This window comes from Protopterus annectens, chromosome 4.part0 (genome assembly GCF_019279795.1).
Source record: "Protopterus annectens isolate FY-2018-M chromosome 4.part0, PAN1.0, whole genome shotgun sequence".
Lineage (NCBI taxonomy): Eukaryota > Metazoa > Chordata > Ceratodontiformes > Protopteridae > Protopterus > Protopterus annectens.
This window is the reverse complement of record NC_056733.1, coordinates 1,419,194,770-1,419,215,658: the sequence shown is the minus strand read 5'-3', so window position 1 is coordinate 1,419,215,658 and position 20,889 is coordinate 1,419,194,770. Positions and strand designations below refer to the sequence as shown.

At 39.5% G+C, this 20,889-nt stretch overlaps 1 protein-coding gene across 2 annotated transcripts in view; it reads left to right on the top strand.

Annotated features, from left to right (window-relative positions):
- KIF3A (kinesin family member 3A) overlaps positions 1-20,889 on the top strand; it is a 1,506,491-nt gene that overhangs the window by 551,220 nt on the left and 934,382 nt on the right. The gene's annotated exons all lie outside the window — the stretch shown is intronic.

The window sequence follows — 20,889 nt, the reverse complement described above, 5'->3', positions numbered from 1 at the left end:
TGGGAGTGTACTGGTTTCTGATATTTCTTGTATGTTTTCCTTTCATAAGGGAGCTTCAAAATAGATTTGATATCATAACATTTTAATCCTCCAAATGGATATTTTATTTTCAGTTGTGCTGAGAAATGTTTGCTTCTACTGTACCAGTTCCTCACATTTTATAATATCTGAGGTCTTTATCACAAGTTTAACTTGCTTCTTTTTTAAGAGCTTTTTATTGCCTGCCTTCCACCCTTCACCTCCCCATTTCTTATAGTTTTTGAGCCTGTTTCTTATACAGATGGGGGCCTTCTTCTGCACAGGGTGAGAGATGACTGGATGAAGCCATCATCCAGGCAGGCTTTAAAGTGTTTTATACCGTACATTGCACCCTTCATCTCCTTGTAGGGGTGAGGCATGTATGTCCTTGTTTCAGTAGCCTGGGTGTCTGGATTCATCACCCTAGACTGGAGCTTTCCAAATTTAATGGTATACTCTAATTGTTCTCACGCCAGAGAACTATATTATAGGCCCACCCCATGTAAATTGCGTCATCCATTATGCAAAACTAAGGGGAATTTCTTATGGCCTAACCTCCACATTTGAGGGTGGGACAGGCCAGCTCTGCCTTCCCTCTGACACATGCACACTCCCAAAGATGTGTCCCTTAAAGGCGGGTAGCTCATCTGTAATGTTGTCTGTCATGTAACTACTCCTCTAATAGGTTCTAGGAGTTGAGCTGACCAGACCAGCTTCCATCTCAAGGATAGGTGAACTGACTTTGAGTAATCACTCCCATCCTTCCTCATCAGCTCCTTCAGACCCCAGACTGCCACTTGATCACAGGTTATCTGTCTGGTTTTAGTGGCTTATTTATTATACTGTTTTATATTGACCATCTGCCCTAATTACTTGTTTGGTGTGCTGTAGGGAACGTTTCCTTGCCGTACTTAATAGGCATTTTAGCATAAGTTTGCTTTGTTTTTCAAAGAATTGCTACCTGTTGAGTGAAAACAATGATTTGTGATGAATTCAAACCTAATCTGACCTCTGTACTTCACAGATGAATCCACCTAGGCTAAGTGCCTTATTTATTGTATTGTTTTAGTCTGACCTACTTCTTCCTGTCATCAGAAAACAAGACTAGAATCTAATTAAAATAAGGACACCAAATCAGTTACAAGTAGTACACATGTAATCAGTATGCTCCAAAAATGCAGTTGAAAATAAATAGAGCAATTTTAAGCAGTTATAGCAGCTTAACATTTAGCTACATATGGTTAGTGTAGTCCTCCAGAAGAAAACCCACAGTTACATTCCTTCATATAAAAGTCCCCATAGTTCATCCCCCCATAAATTAACCCTATAAACGGTCTCATTTTACGACATATAATTATTCTGTGTATTTGCAATCAAATTTCCCAAATCAGTAGACTAAACTGGAAGATTAGCGAGTTTTTTTCTCTTGTGTTGACAGCCTCATAGTACTTGGTATCCTCAGACAGTGTATTAATTGCCTTATGCTGACAGCACTCTTACTCAGACTGCCAATTCTTTTTATGAGAATGATTCATGCTCACAAAAAAAGACAGCACACACTTCCACCACATTCTAAACAAAGTAAAAAATAATGTCTTTAGCTGTGTCTGCAAAAAAAAAAACACTCCTTCCCAAAGCCTCCTAGACCCAAGATTAGGTCTCAGTGTAAGTCTAACACCACATCATTTTTCAGGCATACCTTCACCAAAGTCACCAAGGGTGAAATCACCCCAATGTTCTACACCAAACCATTTTACTAATAAAAATTTTATATTTACTGGAAACTCTGTAGTTAGGCACTGATTCTCCATTCACTAGGCTAGACAAAGGCAAAATTGTTTGTGAGCTGCCTTTGAGGTACCATGATCATAGGGGCTTTCAAGGTCCTTTCACCTCACAAGTAAGACTACAAAATTGTGGTGGTCTTTGTAGGAATAAACAACCTGGGATCCAAAACTGTGAAAGGCGTGCAGATATATGCTGGAGCTCTCTGTTCATGTTACAAATGCAAGCAAGACAATGGTCCTGAATGAAGTCTTTCCTTCTCCAAGAATTGATGCCTGGATACAAAAAAGATAATTTGCTTCAGCATTTGGCTAAATAGTTGGTGTCATTCCAGGGGAGTCTAATATGTGTCAGCATGGGGTGAGATTTTTGGTAGTCTGCCCCTGTCATTCCAAGGTTTCCTCATATTGGCTAAAGCCTTTGCTGCACCTGTAATGCCTTTTTTAGGCAGAGTACAGCTAATGGACATCTTACCATAAGTAACATTGTTGTTTAGTCATTTAGTTGCACCTGACTCTACGTGACCTCAAGGACTTCAACATGCTAGGTCTGTCTACCAATTTTTTTTTATTTTAGTTCTTACAAATTCATATTCATTGATTCAGTAATCCTGTAAGTAGCCTATCAAATCCCAAACTGAATCACATTAAGGTGGGCTTGTTCAATGTTTGAAATCTCAGCAACAAATTACTCAACCTTATGGCTCTCCTTCACTTGGAACACATCCATATTTGTGTAATTACTGAAACATGGAGAAAATGTAAAGAAATCATTCCATCTATACCTGGGTTTTGTGAATAACATGCCTTCAGATCTCTGTATTTAAGGGCCATGTCACAGTCAGACAGATTCCCAGAGACTCTCACAAACTAAGACTTCCAAATCATACTGAGCAGGATCAGTTATTAACCTATAGCCTCTTACAGGACATCCTCCATTTCCCCTTAAAAATCGTTTACATTTTTGAAATGTACTTTAATAAGATCTCCATTATTTTGTGAGACATTAAGCACCCCTTAACAAACTGCACCTATATCTCCAATTTAGGATATGCCCAGAAGGCCGTAGATTTACTAAATACTCCATGGGTCAGGTTGTTAACAAACCCACTGGAGGAAATAATATCCTTGATCTGGTCCATACAAATATACAGTGGATATAAAAATTTTACTCACGCCTGTTAAAATGCCAGGTTTTTGTGATATAAAAAATGAGACCACAATAAATAATTTCAAAACTTTTCCCACCTTTAATATGACCTATAACCTGTACAATTCAATTGAAAACAAACAAATTTGTTAGGGGGAAAAATATAAAAAAAAATAAAAATCCTACAATAAGTTGGTTGCATAAGTGTGTAAACCCTTAAACTAATACTTTGTTGAAGCACCTTTTGATTTAATTACAGCATTCAGTCTTCTTGGGTACACACCTGCCATCAATTAAAGAGACTCTGATTTAACCCCAAATAAAGTTTGGCTGTCCTAGTAGGATTTTCCTGACATTTACTCAGTTGCCTGCTACAGCAAACTCCATGGTTTGCAGAGAAGCTTGAAAAGCATCAAAGGGATGTTCTTCGTGTTTCACTGTTTCAGTCATTACATTTGGGTAATCTGCTGGCAGGTTGCCCTCAGTCAGCCTGATTAACAAAGTCTTGGGTCCTGCGTCGGTTGCTGTCCCTTCTTCCATGACGTCAGGTCCTCAGTGGTATAAAACATGCAGTCGATGCCATTACATCAGTCTTTCTTGCCGCGCGGTGCCCGAAGCAGAAGCAGCTCGCAAGTGCCGGTCGGCCGACTCCTGAAATTTTTGTTTTCGACTTTCAGAACCAAAGTCTGCAACTAAAAAGCTAAGTACCCCGTTGGGGAATCTTTTTCTTGCTCCTTACCGATGTCAGTAAAAGTTAATAATTGCATTACTTGTGGGAAGCAAATACCTCATAAGAATTTTCATTTGTACTGTATTCCTTGCCTAGGCCCTGATCACAACGTGCCTTGCTGTTGGTTTTGTGCTAAATTTAATCAACGCACTATTAAATGTCGGTATATATTTGCTTCTAAATATTTTGGCTCATGCTTTAATTATCCAGAAATGTCGTCGGTTAGCAATCCGACTGCCGGAATACCTAAAAAACGCAAAGAAAAAGACAGAGACAGGCCGTCGAGGTCCAAAACTGACGACGCTTCTCCTAAGCCAGTCACCAGTTCGCCGGTACTCAGTGAGGCGCTTTCACAGCCCCTGATACCTGTTACTTATGATTCGCAGGTGTCTACTGAGACCCATTCGGTGTCCAGTATGCCACGAGATGCTTCAATTATGGAACCCGCGGATGTCTCTACCTTAGATGGGTCCGGAGACTCTGTGCAGGCACTGGCTTCTGAGGGTGTTTCAGGCCTCAAGATTTGTATATTAGACCGACGCCATCTTCAAAACTAAGGCCAAAATCTAAATCCATGTCTAAAAATCCGACGCCTGGGCCACATGTGTAGGCCCCTATGCCTAAAAAATAAATGATCAAAATGGCTGAAGATTTAATTACTCTGATCAGGGGTAGCCACCCCCCCCCCCCCTTTTAAGAAGCCTAGGCAAGACATTGATTATGAATCTTCTGAACAGGATTCTATTTCTTCTGACTCTTCTAATTAACAGGATTAGTCTATACCTACTTATGAGGACTCTGATGCAGAAAATTCCATCCTTTCTGCTTCTCCCCCTGAGGATTTTTCTTTTGGGGAAACTTTGCATACCTTACGGGGAACATTTCCACTGGGAAAGTCAGGATTTCTCTGAATCTAAAAAGAGACTTAGGGATTTTCTTCTTCTTCCTCAACATAGGCCTTTGGCTATATCTCCCGTCCTAGACATTGTTGATGATGTTTTTACAGAATCTAGTATGGCTCCTGATTCTCTGCCTCCGGCTCCTTGTAAGCCAGACAGATACTACAGGGTTCCTGACTTCCACAAATTCCTTTTCAAAAATCCTATTGTAGATCCTGAAACCATTTCTCAGGGTCCCAAGGGCATTAAAGCCTCTACTGCTAAAAATCCTACCCCTTCTGATAGAGATTCCAGGGTGCTGGATTGATGGGGTAAGAAGGTTTACACTTCTGCAACCTTGGCAATCAGGGCTTTAAACTGTCAATTTCATATGCTTAAATACCAGCAGCATATCATGGGACTGCTTAAACAGAAAATGATGTTAATTTCTGCCTGTGTGGAAAATAAAGATTTACAGGATTTATTGCATTCAGCTGAACAAGTTGGAAAACATACATTGCAGTGTACACGAAAACTATTAAAACTAAGTAAAAAACACACAGCAGGAAAGCAGAAACACGCTGAACAAAAAACGGCACGGACTATTTTATTTACGTAAGCGCTTTCAGCTAAGCAAATGCCCAGCCTTCATCAGACAAAAATCAATTAACACAGCTTAATTTTTATATAAAAGACACTACATCCATAAGTGGCTAATAAGCCAATCACAATACTGAATTCATAAAAATTATTACAACCTCAATTCACACCTAATATAAGAGACATTTCATCATCTTGCAAGCCCATATTTAACATATGTTAACTCACCACACAACAACTCAACTTATTAAATATATGTAATAGATAAAAAACAATGTTATAAAGAAAACATATTTAAAAGAGTAAACAATACAAATAACAAATAAAAAACGAATGCCTAAAGGTTTTAACAGTAATATTTAAACTATTTAAAGAGAGGATATCTCACATTCTTGATACTAGTAGTTATTACCACAAATAAATAACTAAATAAATAACTAACAACTAACATTTATCTAAGGAGAGCTTTAAGTTTAAGAATACACTTAATGGAGACAAAATCGTTCAAACCTGGAAGGAGATGTGCACATGTTCTAATCTGCCATAATAATTCTTGCTCTTCTAAATGCAACTGCCAGGGCCCTCCCCTTATGTCATTTTTAATACGATGCACTACACTAAATGCAAAGCAGTGGTCAGGGAACTCTAAAATATGCCTGGCAAGTGCATTTGTGAGGTCCTTCCTATCTATGGCATACAGGTGTTCATAAATTCTTTTCTTTATTTTTCTCTCAGTTTTGCCTATATAGAAGGAAGGACATTTCTCACATAGAGCCACATAAATCACACCTTTGGTGTCACAATTGTAATTACCCTTGATGAAATAATGTTTCTTGTTGATATACACTTTATTATCAACATGAATAAACTTACATTGTGGGCACATACCACATTTACGCATTCCCATTATTTTATTTTTCGTTTTAGGTTTATCCGTGGCCATTTCAACAAGATTTTTAAGATTAAAACCCCTACAGTATGTAAATTTTGGGTGTGTACCAAGAACCTTAATAGGAGCCCTATCTTCGAGTATAATGTTCCAATTTTTAGCTACTATTTCTCTAATAACTTTATAGTCCACACTATATGTGAACAAAAAGTTAATTCTAGAATGTGCAGGGGACTCCATCTTAAAAGTGTCCTTCCCCGATCTACCCATTAGGCCACCAACCAACAGGGGCGTAAAATGACCATTAGCCCTTTTGACCTGCACTTCGTGCGTCATCTCTCTTATGAGACTATCAGGATAACCTCGGCCCAGGAACATTTTACTAATATTGTCACATTCCTCCATAAAATCAATGTCGTCTGAAATCATTCTAGCAGCCCTGACAAGTTGCCCTTTCACTACACTCCTTTTTTGGTGGAAGGGGTGACAGCTGGAAAAATGTAGATAACTATTTGAGTGGGTTGGCTTTCTGTAAATTAAAGATTTAAACTTGTTATTAATTTTATCCTTACAGATTTTTACATCCAAAAAATTCATTTCATCCACTCCAATAGCGTACATAAATTCTAAGAAATCCGTCATTCCAGAGATGTTATCTATAAACTGTGGAATAAGGTTTTGCGGGCCCTTCCAGATGAAACACATGTCATCTTGGTATCTAGTATACCAAGTGACATGTTGATACAGTTCACTATTAAACAAATAATTACGTTCCCAAAAGGCCATAACGCTGTTAGCAAAACTACACACACAGGGAGACCCCATAGCAATCCCTATGTTTTGGAGAAAAAAACTGATCCTTAAATACCAGAAAGTTGTTTGAAAGCACCAAATCCAATAAAGTCTCCACAATGTACATCTGTACATTGGTGGCCTTCTTGGTCAACATAAAATTTCTTGTCCAGTCAATACCTAGTTGGTGAGGCATGACTGTATACAGATCTTTAACATCTACAACCAGAAAGACCACATCTGTGTGATATTCAATTTTGTTAAAATTCTCCAAAAAGTCCCAGGAATCTTTGCAAATCTGTGGTTCCCCCTGGATGTATGGTTTGAGAATACCATCAATGTACTTGGCACAAGCATAAGTAATAGAACCCCGCCCATCAACTATGGGCCTTAATGGGGGATCTATTATGTTTTTGTGAATTTTAGGTGTGCCAAAAATCGTGGGAACCTTTGGTGCTGACATGGACAAATAATGAAAGGTATTACAATCAATACTACCTTCTAAGAACAGCTCATCCAAAACACCCCTGATTTTCTTATAAGCTAGGTGCAATTCATACAAACTAGATCTCAAATATGTAGATCTCAAATATGTGTCAGACTGCAGATGGGTTAACATTTTATTTTCATAAAAGTATTCATCCATAAACACCAGACCCCCTCCCTTATCTGGTTTCATGACTCTAACTTTACATTCATTAAGAAGTGAAATAAAATCTAATTCATGTTTAGATATATTACTTCTCATTCCCAAATCATGTATGCTGTTATTAAGTGTGGCCCTGAAATCAATGTCACATATATTTTCAAAAGTATTCAGCCCACCATAGAGAGGTGGGTTGAACACGCTTGACACTCTAAATGAATTAAGGAGTGCAGGTGTATTCCCTAGAGACACCGCCAAATTCAATTTCCGGACATACAGTTTGAAATCTATAAGTGTTTTTACAAAGTCACTCCTTTTATCGGGAATGAACGACAAACCTTTTGAAAAAAAGTCAATCGGGTTGCTCAATGGTTAGTACAGTATAGTTGTATATCTCAAAGTCACTATGCTGAGTTGTAAGAATCTCAGGTCCTGTCTCTAAAGGAAATGTCATCTCCTCCGTCGATTCCCTTTTCTCTTTCTCTGTGGTTGTCCCCTGTTGTTCACTCTGACATTGCTGTTGTCCTGTGTGTTTCTGTCCCTGGGAAAAACCTGCTCGTTGTCAGTATTAGCAAGTTCTTGATTTTGATTTTGACCATGTCCATTGATATTATTGTTATTATTTTGGCCCCTGATACATTCGCTTCTATGAACAGGTGTTTGTTCATGGTTTGTATTATTAGCTTCAGATGAAGAAGCTGTTTTAGCCACATCACCACCCTTAGGTAAATTCTGTCCTGCCATAGGGGGAGGGGGGTAAGCTTTATTGTTTGCATAATCTGAAATGTCTCTGTCCATTTTACGTTTTTTATTAAGAACAAGTTTAGAAATGGAAGCTTCAGTACTTGAGAAAATTCTCAAATAGTCATATTTATATCTCAAAAAGTCATTGTCTTGTACCAAACTAGCCTCCAAAACTTCAAGTTCCTCTTTCAGGTCAATAATCTCTGCTCCATAAAAATTAATTAATGACAGCAGAAATTCAAAACCCTGCTTGTCAAAGAGGGTTAACAGTTCTTGATGGTATATAGAATTACTAAGCAATCCTGCAGGATAACGCCACTGCCGTAACCCCTTAGGGACTATTTTCTTTGTGATACATTCCTGCAAATAGGCAACTTCCAGTTGCAATTTCTTACAACAGAAAAGTTTATGGTCAAAAGAATTTAACCTATCAACAAAATTACTCACCAATCGCTCATTGCTCATGGCTCCCACCTCTGAATCCTTAGAAATTTCGAAGAAGTCTTTCTTGCCCAAAAAGTTAACCATTGAGGGTAAAGCAGCTCCATTATTGACTCCATTGGCATTTTCCACTAGTTCGTTCCTTTGAACATTAGTAACCTCTCCACTACGCCTCCTAAAATTAGCACTAGTATTTGTCTGCCCAGCAGACACGTTAGCATTAGCGTTGTTTACCATTAGGGAAGTAGGTTGATTCACCAAACGCACACCAGATAGACCGGTCGTTTCAGTATTCCCTCTGGAACCCGCAACTGTGTCAACGTGGTTCCTCTGAGTGCTCGATTCCACCTTTTGCGATAACGCTTCCACCCTATTCAGTAACAAATTAACTAGGGTGGTCAAATTACCTAAAGCATTCTCTTCCTGTGCATTGTTCATTTTTATCTATTACATATATTTAATAAGTTGAGTTGTTGTGTGGTGAGTTAACATATGTTAAATATGGGCTTGCAAGATGATGAAATGTCTCTTATATTAGGTGTGAATTGAGGTTGTAATAATTTTTATGAATTCAGTATTGTGATTGGCTTATTAGCCACTTATGGATGTAGTGTCTTTTATATAAAAATTAAGCTGTGTTAATTGATTTTTGTCTGATGAAGGCTGGGCATTTGCTTAGCTGAAAGCGCTTACGTAAATAAAATAGTCCGTGCCGTTTTTTGTTCAGCGTGTTTCTGCTTTCCTGCTGTGTATACATTGCAGTGTGGTTTTGATTCTTTGGAGGCCTCTAGCAGGGCTGTTGTAACTGGCTCTGTGCTAAGAAGACATGCTTGGCTCAAAGAGCAAACTCTGCCTGATCATGTTAAAGCAAAATTGTTGGATGCTCCTTTACAACAGGACCATCTCTTTGGTAATAAGGCTGAAGAAGTTTTAAAAAAGATGGAAGATAAAGCTAAATCTATGCAAACTGTGAAAGATTTCTTACAAGTGCAACCTCCAAGATTTAGTAGGCACTGGCCTACTAAGAACTGGTCCTTTCCAGTTCCTTCCAGAGCCACTCAAGTCAAACCCAGACATTCAAAAGGCTCCAGATTTCAGTCTCAAGGGACTTTTAGAACAAAACAATGGGGTGCCTCCTCCTCCAAATCTGGAAACAACAAGGCACCTCCCTATTTTAAGCAGTCTCAGTGACTTCCCTCTACACTTACCAAGCACTTACATTTCAGCCACCCCTTTGGGGGGGAAACTGGCACTTCATGTAAGAAACTGGCAACTTTTAACCCAGGACAAATGGGTTTTAAATATAGTATCCCAGGGATACAGATTTCATTTCCACACATTACCAACCCCAAACGGATGGCCAGACCTGCCCCCTAATCAGTGTGCAGAGGCCGAGAAATAAGTACTGTCTCTCGTGAACATGGGAGCTATTCAACCAGTCCCAGAAGAGGAAAAGGGACAAGGTTTCTATTCAAGACTTTTCCTGGTACCCAGAAAAGACAAATCATGGTGTCCAATTCTGGACTTATCTACTCTAAACGCATTTCTGGACATTCCAAAATTCAAGATGCTGACTCTTCAACAGTTACTTCCTATGCTAGGCAAAGATGCCTGATTGGTAACTTTAGACTAAAAAGAGGCTTACCTGCATATCCCAGTCAGGGAATCTTGCAGAAGATACCTCCGCTTCAAAGCAGGCTATTTGCATTACCAGTTCTCTGCACTGCCCTTTGGCTTATCTACTGTGCCCAGGGTCTTCACAAAGTGCCTGGCTCCAGTAATTGCATTTTGCAGGCAAAGAAATATTTTTTTATTTTATTTATTTTATTTATTTAACATTTGTTGACCGGGAAAGTCTGACTAGGTTCCACAGAGCCTGTTTTCAGCGGAGGCCCGGGGAGAAATGCTCCAGATGCATGTCTTTGGAATGTGGGAGGAAACCGGAGTACCCGGAGGAAACCCACGCGAACACAGGGAGAACATGCAAACTCCACACAGAAGGCACCGAACCAGAGAACCTCTTGCTGTGAGGTGACAACGTTAACCGCTGCACCACTGTGCCGCCCAAATTCAAATATATCCATACCTGGATGATTGTCTAATTCAGGCAGAAAACAGGGACATTCTTCAAAAACATCAGTTGTTTGTAAAAAAGGTTCTAACTTGTCTGGGGTACACCATAAACTAAAAGAAATCACAACTGGTACCCTCTCAAAAAATTACATTCCTGGGTGCAAGCTTGAATACAACTGCCCAGATGGCTTACCTTACACCAGAAAAGCAAATTCATTTGGTGACTTACTTCAAACAGGTGGCCACAAAAACCTTGCTATCTGCAAGACAAATTCTGCAAGCCTTGGGGTTCATGGCCTCCTGCATTCTTCTAATTCCATATGCAAGACTGCATATAAGGAAACTTCAGTGGTACTTAGAGTTTATGGAGTCAACATTGTCAAAGCCTGGAAACAATGATTCCTATCATACCTTGCCTGCAACTAGAGTTCCTATGGTGGGCAGAGGCCTGCCACCAAAACAAGGGACTGCCATTCACTACACCCCCTGCCACCCAAACCCTAACTACAGACGCATCAGACTACGCTTGGGGGGCTCATCTGGCAGGGAAGTGCATTCAGGGCAAATGGAGCCCAAATCAAATGCACCTTCATATCAATCAAAAAGATATGCTTGCTGTACAGAATGCACTGACAGCCTTCAAGGACTACCTTCATCCAGGACAATTAATGATAAAGACGGACAACACCACAGTTATGTGGTACATAAACAAGCAGGGGGGTACACACTCCTACCCCCTTTGCAGACTAGCCATGACATTGTGGGACACGGCCTTGACCTATCAGATTCAACTACAAGCTCAGTTCCTGCCAGGAAAGCTGAATACTCTGGCAGACGGACTTAGCAGAAATCTCATGGACCCACATGAATGGAAACTGGAATCACGGATTTTCAACATGTTGGCACGCAAATGGGGGAGTCCAGACATAGATCTTTTTGCCTCACCCCAGAACTATCAGTTGGACAAGTTTTGCACAAGAACTCATCACAAAAATGCCTGGAAAGTGGATGCTCTATCATTCAGCTGGAAAAACCTATCAGTCTATGCCTTTCTCCCTCTGCCTCTGCTCTCCAAAGTTCTACTAAAAGTCAAACAGGACAAACCAAAAATGATTTTGATTGCTCCAGACTGGCCTCGCCAACACTGGTACCCACTCCTGCGCAATGTGTCACACCTTCCACCGTGGCACCTGCCTCAGACACCTTACTTACTTACTATCTCAGCAGAACAACCAAATTATGCACACTCAGCTCCAAACTTTGAATCTTGCAGCGTGGCTAATCACCTAAATTCACCCTTGGCATCCCTCAGCAAACCTGTGATGGATGTCATTTTGGAGGCAGGAAGGCCTAGTACTAGAAAATCTTATGCTGACAAATGGAAAAGATTCTGTGCCTGGAATCCGTCACAAGGGATAAGCACAACAGTGCCCAATATTCCTCAGATTTTACAATATTTAACTGAGATGCTTCACAAGGGCCTGTCCTTTTCTTCCATAAAAATCCATGCCTCAGCCATTTCATCTCATTACAGCATAGAACCTCCCCTCTTCTCTCATTCTCTGCTAAAGCAGTATCTCAGAGGAGCCAAAAACGTAAGACCACCCAGGAGATCTCCGGCCCCTGCCTGGGACCTCAATTTTGTGTTGGAAAAACTCACTCTCCCTCCTTTCGAGCCAGCTGCTACTGCAGACTTAAAATTTCTCTCTTGGAAAACAGCTTTCCTTTTAGCAGTCACTTCAGGTAGAAGGATTTCCGAATTACAGGCTGTTATGGCAGTGGAGCATTTCATTATTTTTCATGCGGACAGGGTGTCTCTCAGGACCAGTCCATTCTTCATGCCTAAGGTGGTATCCAGTGTGGCTCTTAATCAGACCATTCATTTTCCAAATTTCTTTCCCAATCCACAGAACAAGGGGGAATGGATTCTGCATTCATTGGATGTACACAGATAACTTAGATTTTACTTAAACAGGACAAATTCTCTAAGAAAAACTGAACAACTACTGGTGGCATTTGCTGCAGGGTCAGAGGGAAAGGCTATTTCAAAGCAGACTATTTCCAAATGGATAAGCCATTGTATTCATTTCTGCTATATGCTCCATGGTAAAACTATCCCCCAGGGGTTCAAATCTCATTCCACCAGGGCTGCATCTACTTCTATAGCCTTTCTCAGAGGTGTTCCTACCAGAGACATTCTAGAAGCTGCTACCTGGAGCTCAGTTCATACTTTCACCAAACATTACCATTTACCTTTCTTCTCTAAAGCCAGAGCTGGCTTTGCCTCTGCTCTTCTGCAGGGCCTTATATCTGGTCCTAATGCTGTATAAATCTATCCTCCCAACCATAGCTTTGGGAATCTACCCAAATATAATGACTGCAACAGTGAAACATGAAGAACATAGTAAAGTTGTGTGCACTTACCATAAATGTAGATGTTCGAGTGTATTCACTGTTGTAGTCCTGGTTACCCTCCCTCCAACCCCCTGTTTTTCTCTTACTATACCTCTTCTTTCCTTTACTATGCTTAAAAGCCTTTTTGGTGTATTTGCTTTTGTTTGGAGGTATAATTTTGTGTTTTTAATCACTTAAATGTTGGCTCCCCATTTGGGGGGTACCTGACATCTGGGGCAAGAAAAACTGATGTAATGGCGTTGGCTGCATGTTTTATACCCCCGACAACCTAACATCATGGAAGAAGGGACAGCAACCGATGCAGGACACAAGAATTTGTTAATCAGGCTGACTGAGGGCAACCTGCCAGCAGATTACCCAAATGTAATGACTGCAACAGTGAATACACTTGAACATCTACATTTATGGTAAGTGTACACAACTGTACTATCTCATTGTTGAAAGGTATCACTCAGGAGAAGGGTACAAAAAATTTCCACAGCATTGGATATACCATAAAGCACAGTGAAGGCAGTCATCAAAAAGTGCAGAAAATATGGGACAACACTAACATTGCAAAGAACTGGACATCCTTACAAAATTGATGAAAAGATGAGTCGGAAACTGGTCAGGGAGGCTGCCAAGAGACATACAGCAACACTGAAGGAGCTGCAGGAATTTCTGGCAAGTACTGGTTGTATAATACATATGACAAAAATCTCCAGTATTCTCCTTATGTCTGGACTATGGGGTAGGGTTGCAAGATGGAAGAGTTTTCTTACACAGAAAAATATCCAGGCCCAGCTAAAGTTTGCAAAACAATACATCAGGTCTCCTAAAAGCATGTGGGAAAATGTGTTATGGTCTGATGAGACCAATGTTAACTTTTTGGTCAGAATTCCAAAAGGTACTTTTGGCACAAAAACAATACTTTGCATCACCAAAAGAACACCATCCCCATGGTGAAGCATGGTGGGGCGGTATCATGCTTTTGGGTTGCTTTTCTTCAGCTGGAACTGGAGCTTTAGTCAAGGTGGAGGGAATTATGAACAGTTCTAAATACCAGTCACTTTTGGCCCAAAACCTTCAGGCGTCTGCTAGAAAGCTGAAGATGAAGAGGAATTTCACCTTTCAACATGACAGCGACTCCAAGCATAGATCCAAATCAACAAATGAAAGGCTTCACCAGAAGAAAATTAAAGTTTTGGAATGGCCCATCCAGAGCCCAGACCTAAGTCCAATAGAAAATCTGTAGGGTGACCTGAAGAGGGCTGTGCACAAGAGATGCCCTCGCAATCTGACAGATTTGGAGTGCTTTTGCAAGGAAGAATGGGCAAATATTGCCAAGTCAAGGTGTGCCATGCTGATAGACTCCTATCCAAGAAGACTGAATGCTGATTAAATCAAAAGGTGCTTCAACAAAGTGTTAGTTTAAGGGTCTGCACACTTATGCAACCAGCTTATTGTACATTTTTTATTTTTTATATTTTTCCCCTAACAGATTTGTTTGTTTTTCAGGTGAATTGTTCATAGGTTCATAGGTAGGTACTAGGCTATTGGCCCTAGGGCCCATACAAGCCTAGCCAAAAAGGTACCGTGTCTTCCTCCACCCAAGAAGCAGGTTGTAGGTCACATTAAAGGTGGGAAAAGCTTTGAAATGATTTATTGTGGTCTCATTTTTTATATTACAAAAAGCTGGCATTTTAACAGGGGTGTGTAAACTTTTTATGTCCACTGTAGTTAGTTCATGAACTATTCTTCTTCCCTGGTTAAGTTGGAACATAAATTAGTGACTTTTACTTTCAAAATCTCCAAAGCTTCTGTAACTAATGTCAGGAATTTCAAATGGAATGACCTCATTAAATTCTATGAAAAAGTTTCATAAGTGACTTATGGCACCATTATTTCTGATACTGCCACAGCACATAGCTTTACAAAGGAATTCTGCACTCACTGTGATAAAAGTGTAGAGCTGGCAGTCCTAGCACAAATATCTCTCATCGTTAGTGGTATACTGTAATGAGAATGAAACAGTGTACTGTTGATTGCAGTGTAAATGTAATCCTGTACATTGTATGTAAATTTTAATTTTATTTTATTCCTTTTGGCAGAGATGTTCTATATAGTTCTTATGCATATTTGTCAGTTGAAGCTTTTCTTCCCAGGCCTTCACTGAAAAGGGTTTTTTATTGCCAAGTCAGATTTTCCTAGAAATCAAAAGCAATGAATAAATAAATAAAAAAATAATAGACAATTCACAAGCCACCCTGGTCGTTCACCACCAAAAATAAACTTTACAGTAAATGAAAAAAAAAATTATAGAAAAGATACAGAAGCCTTCATATTAAGGATACTATCAGAAATCGCACTGTATAAAAACTTAAGTAGATACTATTAGGTCCTAAAGCAGCCCATGAACATAGGATAGCATGTGAAGCAATGGACAGTTGTAATTCCTTCTTTACCTCTGCTAAGATACCAAGGAGTAACACACAATGTTATAAACTTATTCAAAATGGTAACACCTAGTCTGACCCAGTAGACATTGCCAATATAGCAGTAAATTTTACTCCAAAGACTTCTCTCCACATATCCCTGAATCCATTAAACCCCACGACATCACTGTAGAGCATGTACTGAGGGTACCATCTAAGAAGAGATATGCTTCATCTGTGAGGCCTGACCATATACCTCTTTGTTTAATAAACAATACTAAGCAAGCCCTGGCAGAGCCACTCCTCAAACCGTTTAAACTAAGTTTAGCTTTGGGATAGTTCATGAGTTTTGATACATATTAGCAGCATTGCCACTGCATAAGGACAGCCCTGTCAATGACCCTAGGAATTAAATGCCTGTCAGACTGACGAGTCTCATCTGTAAATCCATGGAATATATTTTTTACTGACCTGATAAAGTAGGGTATCAAAAGTCTGGGTAGACTAGACCCACAACAGTCTGGGTTTGCCTATGGTAGATCCTGTCTGATGAATTTGGTTAAATTATTTGAGAAGGTAATACAGGCTATCGATAGGAGGTCATAATGTTCACATGACATAGTTTTAATTTGGCCAAGGCATTCGATACTATCCATCACACTAGAATGGTTAGTAAGATTGATGTTTTAGAAATAAATCCCTGTGTCAAAAGATGCATAACCAAATTGCTTAAAGATAGATTCTCCACAGTGCAGGTAGCAGTTGCCTCATCAAAAAACATGAAGGTGACTATTGGTGTTCCCCAGGACTGAGGTGTGGGACCTATTCTGTACCAGGGTTGTCCCCAGGGGTCTATATTAGAACACTGAGTAGTCTAAATATCGAACGGCATAAAGGCCGAAAATGCCAGACCTCAAACTCACTATTTTAGGGGACTGCCTCTGCTAATTGTATATACCAACTCCGTGATCACACTACAGTGAGGAAAGTGCAAATATTCCGATCTTCACTGTACCGCAATCTTACTATAACAGTTTGCTGAACGTGTTTTCGCTGTAAAATGCCATTCAATGAACTGACTCTTCGATCACGTAATATTGACCCTTCCCCAGAGCTGAGTACTGGGGTCTCTCTCTTGCTTTGCATTTATTTTTCTGAGCTCCAGCCCATGAATCAGGACCTCTAGCTAAGTTTGCAGATGACTGCAAGCTGGGAGTTAGTCATGCACCTCTATCACACACAAACTATTCAGCAAGAAATTACGCTCAAATACCTGATGTGCTAAAAATGGGCTGAAGCTAAATGCAAAAAATGTGAAACATCATCACATTTGTTAGACAGTCCCTCAACATATACTATTGACAATAGCCTGATTCTAAAGGAGAATGTTAAGGACCTTGGATCATGGGTTAGTAATTCTGTATCTTTCGATCTTCATGTGATGGCAGTAGTCAAGAAATCTTTCTACTTATTTCAGCCACTTGCCAAATTAATAGTATCTAGAATGAAAGAGGTCAATGTTCCATATATTCAGCATTGATTAGACCAATTGCGTACAGTAATATTTTTGGAATGTACCTCGCCAGACATATCAAACTAGAAAGACCTTAAAATTCCTAATTAAAAAGGTTGTGGACATAAAACCCTACATTACCAGAAGAGATTGGAAGTACAGCCTCTTTCTTTAATGTTATAAACTACTGAGGGAAGTTCTGTGCCTTGCCTTGCCTTCCATGCCATTAGAGACCCAGTGGTCCTTGATGCCTTATATTTCCACAAGTCAAAAAGTTCCACTTTCCATTAATGGCACAACCAGGGGAAATCTTCACCGGCAGATAGATAAAACATGGTGAGAGAGGCTCATCATGCAATGCCACCCCCCCAAACTGGCTACCTGTGCAGATTAAGCAGTGTAAACAGTATCATCCTTCATATCGGACCTGGATAATTGGATGGATATCCACAAATTCACTCTGGTGCTGACTGCTTTAGCCTTCCTTGCGAAAAGGGGTTATGGCCTAATGGTGGTATCTCTGTCTTTACCAGGTTTACTTCTGTAAAAGTGGACCTGGTGGCCACATCTGCTTGCTTTTCTCATGTTTATCTAGTAGTTCCATTTCTGCTATTAGTTTCTTAAAAAAAGTGTTCTGTGTCTGAGGCCTTCATTAGCTCCCAACTTGGTTTTAAGTTTTGTTATTAAAAAGTCTTTACTGCATTACAGCTAATTATTTCAGTTGACTTATAAAACATAGAAAATGCATTTTGTAATTCTCCTTGCTTCTGCCAGAAGCATACCTCTCAACATGGAAACATCAAAAATCTGGACAAGGCCCATGAAATGTAAGTACAAATCTGCACGCTGTTTAACATAAAATTTGCATACATAATTATGTAACACCGTCCACTCCAATGGGATACCAACTTTCAAACGCAAACTGAAGAACAGACAACCAAAATATGGCACCAGAGTCCCCCTGCAGCCGTTCCAATGTCCCATTACCTGTCTATTTTGCCCCATTTACCATAAACACTAATATGTGCACTGCTTTACTTCTACGATGATTATTTAGATTTTATTTTTACACTTTACAGCACAATGCACAAACACTAATAGACATCTGCTAAACAAAGCAATACTGTCTTACAATGAAAATAGATTTGGCATTAAAACTGTTCTACCCTTAAAACTCACATTCATTAAAACAGAATTGAAACCCACACCACATCCAAAGAAAATGCATCTGGCCAGTGGTGGATAAAGATTACCTTTGGGCTGTTTTCAAATCATTGCCCCTTGCACATAAAACAAGAAACATACATGTGTTCTTTGATACACCTTCCTGACTTTATTAAATCATATTAATTGTATAGTACAGCACACTTGTTAGACAGAGCGCATTTTAAATTTATTGTTTGAACATTTTTCCAGTAGGCAGTGAAACAAAATGCATGAACCAATAATGACAAAACTGCCCAATTCAGAACATTTCCATCATAAAAGTCTATTTCTACACACACACACACACACACTACATATATATATATATATATATATATATATATATATATATATATATATATATATATATATATATATATATATATATATATATATATTGATATAAATATATATAATAGAATGACAGTAGTGTAAGTCATAGGCATCTTGCACAGCTTCTTGCACTTATTTTCAATTTAATTTTTTTGGGGGGTGGGGTGGGGGGGGGCAAAAGGCCAAAAACCAGGGACACATTTTAGACATTGCTTGTATAATTTTGTAAAGTTGCTAGAATAAAATGTTGTGTTACCACCGTGCTTTTCACTGACCAGTCTTGAACCCAGGACCCTGTGCACTACAGTCAGAGCAACATACCCCTATGCTAAACAGAATTCAGTTCTCACTTCTCTCCATAGCTCTCAACTCTTAGCACAAAAAACCTGGACAAAGCCAATAATGAGGGAATACAACCCCAAATTTCAAATACTCATCTTATAAACTTAAAAACTTGCTAGAATAAAAGGTTTTGTTACCATTTATTTTCTAAAGAATATGAAGCTTGAAATTCAAATGCCGGTCATTATTTAATGAATGCAACCTTCAATGATTTGTCACAAAACCACAGATTTTATGAGGAACAGATCAAAAATATGGCAGAAATTCACAAGTGGTGGTGGCTATGGACATTAGGCTCTTTTTACCCTATACCCAAGGTACAGTGTTTGAGCCTGAGTACCTCTAGCCACCAGGTATAGGGGCATTTACACACACACATATACACACACACACACACACACACACACACACACACACACACACACACACTCTCTCTGTCTCTCTCTCTCTCTCTCACACACACACGCACACGCTCTCTCTCTTTCTCTCTCACACACACACTCACACACTCCTTCGTTCAGCCAGCCATGATATTAAAACGTCCTAACCAGTATTTGACCAGCCATGATATCCAAAACGGGATAGTTCTTCGTTCAGCCATGATGTATCAAAACGACACATCCTTACCAGTTCTTAAATACCACAATATATCCGTCAGCGAGCCATGAATCAAAATACACCATTACTGGATCTGACAATAACTGTTCCTGCTCTGAGCATTTGAACAGCCCAGCCGGAAATGCGTGCATGTCAGCCCTTGAGCTCACTTCTGATAGGCTGGTAGCACCGATGGCGCTGACGTCATCGCGCATGTGATAACATCCGCTGAAACAGTTTGAAAATGTAAACAAAGTGGAAAAAAGTCGGAAATGAAGGGGTGCCACTCAATCATGGCACCCCATTATTTGGACCCCAGAACTCGGTAAAAAACAAGTAATTTGGGATGGTTGGGAGGTATTGCCAGAAGTATTACTCAGCTACTGACATTAAGGCGTAAAGAGCCTTAGGCAGTTTCTGCAGTTGCAGAGTGATTTGTAAGAACATATATTCTTTTATGCCTAAAGTGGTTTTGGATATCTTTAATGTATCCATACAGCTACCTTCCATATTTATTGAGCAGGAAAACAAAGAAGAAAACATTTTGTAGTACATAAATGTTCATAAATTTCTACAGTTTTATGTAGAAAAGACAGCTGAATAATCTGATCAGTTGTTTCTCATTATAAAAGGGAAACCAAGTAGTACAGTGTCCATCTGGTAGCTAATTATGCTGTTTTTGTTATTGTAACTACTTCTTGTGTTTGGGTTAGTATTGTAACATGTATCACAAAATGTATTATCTCAAAGTATTTGTGAGGCTGCTATATGGCCATCCATCCACCCACATATCTCAAAGTATTTGTGAGGCTGCTATATGGCCATCCATCCACACCTTCTCCAGGTAGTTACATATTGGATGTTGAGCCTAGGACTTGCTTCAGCTGTTATTCATGGCAACTGGTAAACCAGTCAGTATTTTTGGGGAGCCCAGAGGCATATCAGTTGGTGCTCTTCAGTTACACACTTATATTCCAACAATATATACATACTTTTCAGACGTTCAGACCAAAACTGAGGGCCTGTGGCTAACTAAGTTTGCTGATGATTGCAAATTAGATGCTATAATTGAATCCCCAAACGATGTCCGTATACTTCAAGAGGGACTTACACAAACAAGTGATTGGTGCCAAAGCTATGGACTCGAACTCTATGCAAAAAAATGCATTATTATCCCCTTCGGTAAAAATGATATCCCTGCAGGCTGAGTCATAAATAATAATACCCTAAGTAACAACTCTGTAGTGAGAAACTTTGGAACGCACATTGTCTGTAGCCTAAACTTTGACCACGATGTGTCTACTGTGGTAAGGAAGACATTTTA